Source organism: Crassostrea angulata, chromosome 4 (assembly GCF_025612915.1).
Source record: "Crassostrea angulata isolate pt1a10 chromosome 4, ASM2561291v2, whole genome shotgun sequence".
In the NCBI taxonomy this organism is placed as follows: domain Eukaryota; kingdom Metazoa; phylum Mollusca; class Bivalvia; order Ostreida; family Ostreidae; genus Magallana; species Magallana angulata.
The window spans coordinates 13237552-13244202 of record NC_069114.1 but is presented as its reverse complement, the minus strand read 5'-3'; positions in this window follow the sequence as shown (position 1 = coordinate 13244202).

Here is a 6651-nt window from a genome sequence, read left to right as displayed (position 1 = left end):
TAAACTAGCTATTTCGTCTACAGTTATTAACAGTACTAACTCTTAAGGATCATGCTATGTGGCCAAAATCGTCACCTTTTCTTTCGTCTTTCCCTCATACTTCTTTCCAGCCAGAGGGATTGCTTCATCACGTCCTCTATTTTCCTTCTTCTTTATTTCTTCTTCCTAACCACATCAGGCTACAAATATCTGCAATAATTAAACAACCTAAAATCTTTTTTACCATTTAAATTTTTGTAATAACAAGATATGTCTTTAATTTACCTCATTTGGGCTAACTTTTCCATAATTAATTACCCATCGAAACAACCTTATTTAACAAAATTCAACAAGATCATTAAAAGTATTTGGACATGATAATGATGACATACATCAACCTGCTAACATTGCCACATTAGAAATGCCAGATAGGTATCCCAAATACAACACTATATCTTCTTGAATGTATATACACACTAAATCTGCATGGTAGGCTAGTTGTATATGATATATATCTGAAACTGCCATCAACAGCTATTCACACTCGCATGCATTTAAAGTGTTATTATGAATTTTACCTGCCAATTCCAAAATAACATGAAGTGGCACTACCGTAATTAGCACCACTGCTCTCTTGATCTCCTTTCCATTTAAGCTCTCCTTTTTTCTCATCGATCCTCTCGAATTCCATTAAATTTCTCACATCACTCTCCTTCATCTTCCGTATCACTGGGAGGAGGGATTATCCTTTGATGAATGTATACTATAAACCTACTATATTTAGCTTGTACGATATTTGGCGAAAAGTGATCTTTCAACAAGTCAACGTGGAATTGATTAAGCGCATTTCTGAAGGTACCTATTTAGCTACTAAAGTATTTCGCATTTGGCGATGAACTTTATTTAGCGTACCATATTTTCCGCCAAAAACGCCAAAAAGAATACACAGCCAGTTGTAATCCGTTTACTGTTATACTCAACTTTACATGTTGAACTATGACTACAGAAAAGGGAACTTATTACATGTAGAAATTTCCCTTCAAACGTAATCAAATACAAATACATGCAGTCTGTTCTATCTTCAATGGTGTGACGTTACACCCATATGTCTTGACCCATACACATTTCCAGTTACATATAATATTTAAAAAACGCAAGCAGTTTAACGTTCGAAAATCCATGGAAAATTACTGTTTTGAAACCAACAGATGCAAATTCTATAAAACTACCATTCCAATATAAACTTTACTTTATTAATATAGGACAAGAGATCCTTTAACAAAATATACACAGTATTTAGTCATATCAATATCACAAAAGATACTACCCTGCATGATCATAATCCATAAACGTCAATTCAATAGCAAGATATCAAACAGTCTCTGCTTACCAAATATATCCTAGAGAAATCCAACAGTCTCATATCAATAAATATATCGATTCCAAAAACAATTACATGCACATTGCATTAGAGACATGAATTACCCGTCTTCAGCTTGTCGGGCGTTGTCTCTCAAACAACCTAAAAGATAATGATACACATGTATACACGGCCTCACTATATCCCCGAAAATTAAACTTAAATCTACACTGTCTGAAATTGCTTCCACACTACACTCTGTCCCAAGATATCCTCGATTGCTTAATTACTCTATACTTTAGTTAGGGATAACCTTTTATTTTTTGATTAATAAGGGCATGGACGGATTATCTTTATTTAGAATAGTATGATGTCGCTTCGTTACAGTTTTTCAAATCCTAAATTTGATTGGTGAATTTATTTTTGAATCTTAAAATTCGAATCTTTCCCAAACAAAAACTTTTTTTAAGAAATCATATCAAAATCACTTAAAAGTCATATCAAACTCAAAAATTCATGATTTAGTTCTATAATTTAGATATGATCCATTAAATGAATCATACCCAAATCATAGATGACAAATAAGGAAGTATGATCCTGATGTGGTTTGTTTCTTGGTTTTGAGTCTGCTATGATTTTCTTGTGATTCTGGTATGTGCTATTATCTTAGAATGCAACAGAGCATGCGTTTGAAATGATTCGTTAATTGCCAGATAAACTGACCACTTAGAATTAAGATTTCTGCATAACAGGAAGTTGAGTTGCAAATTTTGAATGTTCATCTTGGAGCCTAAATGTGATGTACATGTCAGGAAAATTTGTTATTGTTGGGCATCTTGCTCTATCCTGGCATATTTATAAAGTGAATTTATGGAAGTATTTTGGGAGAATATATTCTTATTCACTTAATAATATTTTATAAAGACTAATTTACAATACACTATCACGTGATTTATTAAGTGAAGCAAGCAACTAATGCATGGATGTACATGTATCATTAGTTCAGACCGGGAGCTACAGACCTGCAGCAAGGTTTTGAAATGCATACGCAATATTTTAATTTTTACAATTCATGTAATAATTGCTAGAAGAGTTTGAAATAACAGTATAATTATCATCTAAATCATGGAAGACTTTGATCCTGTGTTGTAATTCAGATTATATTGGCTTAACAATACAGTTCGTGTGACATATATGTATACTATTTTTCATATTTGGTAATTGACAATGTATTTCAAATATTATGGCTTCAATGTCATCAGGATATCTTAATTTTTCGGGGCAGCAACTCGAATGAGATGAGTTTTGCATTTAAGTATTTTGAATGCTTTATATCCATTCTTTCAATTTTATTTTGCATTTATTTATCATTGGCACCACATAAAAGATCCAATAATGTGGCTTGTCTTAAACCTCTCAAAAAGTGTAAATATTTTACACACATAATCAACCATTATATACCTTTTTCTCATTGCCGCCACAATTTTATTTCTAACATTTATGTTCCTAAGTATGCACACACCTTTTGACCTAGTTCTGTATGCAATAAATTCCTTGTAAATAATTGAGGAACCCACAACCGAGATACATGTATCAAACTCTAAAATGATAGTTTTACAGCTAGATTGTAAATTTGAATAAAACAAGTAATACAAAATATTTAATTCTGATTGATAGCTTGTAAGACAAAGACAAAGGTTTCCACAACTTAGCCACATTAATGGCTGCACCTTTTCTAGATGAATGAGACTTAAACATAGTGCTATGTGCCCCAATTCATTTTGATGACCCCCCCCCCCCCCCTCCGAAAGTAACAAAAATAAACAGGTCGTTTTATCGGTCATAGAACTCAGTCAATGATGACTTCAATCGAGACAGTTGATAAACTTGTTTTATCATCTTGTTTGTCAGTAGCTTGCCTCGTTTTATAAATTGTTATTTTGGGTTCTTATACTCTAAAGCAAAGCTTATTTATTGTTGTCTCCTCTAGGTGGTCTCACATGCCCTTAAAGGGGCATGGTCACAATTTTGGTCAAATTTTATTTTTCTGTTTTTTAGCTCACCTGAGCTGAAAGCTCAAGTGAGCTATTCTGATCACATTTTGTCCGTCGTCCGTCTGTCCGTCTGTAAACTTTTCACATTTTGAACATCTTCTCTAAAACCACTTAACCAGATTCAACCAAATTTGGCTCAAAGCATTCTTATGGAAAGATGAATATAAATTGCAGAAATGAAAGAAAAATTTTCATTGAAAGCGGAGAAAACCTCAAAACTTTAAAAAAGGCGGTGCATTTTAAAAGATCTTCTCAAGAACTACTGATGCAAATTCAACGTAATTTTAGCATGAATAATCCTTATGGGAAGGAAAATATAAATTGCAAAAATTATGGGCTAATTCTGTTTCAAATCTGAGTTATAACGAAAATAATAAGATAGAAAAGGCGTGTTTCAAGCAATTTATAGCATCCATGAGTCTTGGTAAAATGGGTAGGCATGACCGGGCCAGGGCAAAACAAAAGATTGACAGTTATTAATCTGCCAATCTCATTAAAATTTCAAGATATTTACTGACCAGTATATTTGTATTCGCTGTAAATATTGCTGCAAAATAATGCGTAATTGGAATTGACGATTGCCGATCTGCCCCGGCTTTTATTTTGCCCCGGCCCAGGTTTGTTTACCTATTTACCAAGACTCGTATTCCATAATTCTAAAACGAGGTTTTTTGTTTAAAGCAGCCATGACACTATATGATAAACGGGTCGATCTGACAATGATGAATTTGTTTGTTGTGCAACAGGTCGTGTACGAAGGGAATCTTTGAAACATGCAAAATACATTGGTGCCGATTTTGTGAAGTAAATTGAGGCTAAATATTTCAATGCGTTGACAATTTTTTCATATGATGGTGGTGTTAGCTTGTTGCAATTTTCGCTTCGTTTTCATTTATGCTTTGCGTTAACCTGGGAACTGACGTTGTATTTCCTGATTTTTACGTATCAAATCAAACAGAGACTTCGGTAAATCAAACAGTTTACTGTTTACCTGCGCAAATTAAGAAACATCTGATGTATTAAGAAAGAACTAAAATGCAATTCATTCAGGCTATCGGTAATTTGGTATCATCTTTTGTGTAATGGTAGAATAATGCAAAATGTTTTGTTGAGATGCTCGGCATTTTCTCGAGTTTATTCAGTTTAAATAGAGTTTAATATCGCTGACGGAAATATGTGGGTATATACATGTATATGATTCATTTTGAAAAATAAATTGTGTTCTTTTTTTGTTATAGTGCATGTTTCTTGTGTTTAATTGTTTACAAATTCTATTTACTTACCATATTTGAGTGTTAAGCTTCGAATTATAAGCAAGATACAGAGATTTGCTCACAATTTTATGTTTGTACACAGATTCATTTTTTTCCATTTTAAATGCCGAATAGGACATACCAAGTTAAAAATCTTAAGCTGAATGTAATAAACTCATGTGAACAAAATATGACTCAAACAAGCAAAATTTTGAGCTCATCTTGCTTATAATTCTACGATTGACGCTGAAATTTTGGTTGATTATTAGAAATTCTATATGAATTATAATGTGAAATGTGAGGAAATAAAAACGACATCGTTAAAACAGTTTCCATAGTTCTGACACATTTCTGTTGCGGGGATAAAAAAAAATTATCGCTATTCCCAAGAAAATATTACAGCGGAAAATTATCCTGGTTTGTAGCCATTTGTTATTTTAAATTAAAAATGAAAATAATGGGTGGGCCATAGTAAATTAGAGTGATGTGCCTGTCAATACGGTAACGTTGATTTTTATAGCTCTTTAACATGTCACGTGACAAAATTTTTCATTCCAGTGTATTCATCAATCAAGTGTGAGTCTATGACGTCATCTAAATGACCTAATTCCTGCAAATTTGCAAACAAATGAAAAAATTCTCATTTTGCTTTAGATTTGGGATTCGGAAGTATAGAGCGCAGGTCTGCTCAAGTACGATTTTAACATATATTTGTTTTCAGGTAATTATACACATTATATTAAAAAATGGTACTTGAGCAAGCATGCGCTCGTTGTTTCCCAGTCGAAAACCTATCAGAAAACACCCATATTTTGCTACAAAACATCAATTGTTCAAAATAAGACAATCTTTATGACGTCATTACTACATAATACACAATTATTTTCAATATGATTTTAACTATCTTCCACCTTATGTTTAAAGCTCTTTATAAAACTTTAACTTTGGGGGCAAAAATGCATAAAACCGCACATAGTCCTTTAATGTCGAATTCACCATTTGGTATTGTTAATCTTATATTCAAACATGTTTGATTCAATGATTACATGTGCATGAATACATTAATTCATTATCATTTGTATGTTGATGTACATGTAAGCATATATTTGAATATCATTTTAATGATCATAATGTACCTACTTTAAGTGTCAATTAATTTTTTAAAATTTCGTTTATAAAATGTCTACAAGTACATTAAAACAATAATATGAGAAACTTAAAGTGGTGTAATAAATGTAGATATTTGTAAATCATATTTAATAATTCTACAATAATAAGGTTACACGAAATCACTATATTTTCAGAGAATTTCCTTTTCGACAAAAAAAATTTAACCCATATTTGAAAGATAATGCTAGCTAGGAAGAAAAAAGAAAAAAGAAATTTAAATGATAAAGATTTTTGTAAATTTACCCAATTTCACTTTAAATATAGTCATTACCAAGCCAACTCTTTTGTTTCTGTTGATTTGAAATTTGACGAAGTTAAGAGAACTGTTTAAATTTTCCAAAACAAAGAGTTTTTTACTTCACAAGTACCAACCTAAATTTGGGGAGATTGTTTCTCCCTAACAGATATGTAGGGAAACTGTCAATATTTATGATACAGCATAATCTACAGGAATGATAATATACACAGTTTTAACCTTATAATTAATATTCCAACCAAGTTAATAAAGAATTAAAACACTTTTTAAAATTTTAAAACTCATTTTCCAATCTAATAGATTTAATGTATTTTATGTATTCATACATTTCATAGAAATGTTTTGTAATTGTGTTAGCTAAATGACAAATAAAATCAGTCTCTGTACCTCTGTGTATTTTGAGGTATGGGTCACCTTTTGACCCAATTAACCGTTGTGTAGAAGATTATTTTAATTTTTATGATAAATATAAGCAGACGATTTTATGATTATTTTAGCATTAATTTGGCAGAGTCATTAACTAATTACAAGCTACCAACCAATTGTAATATCAACACTGAAAGTAGTAATCATCGGTTC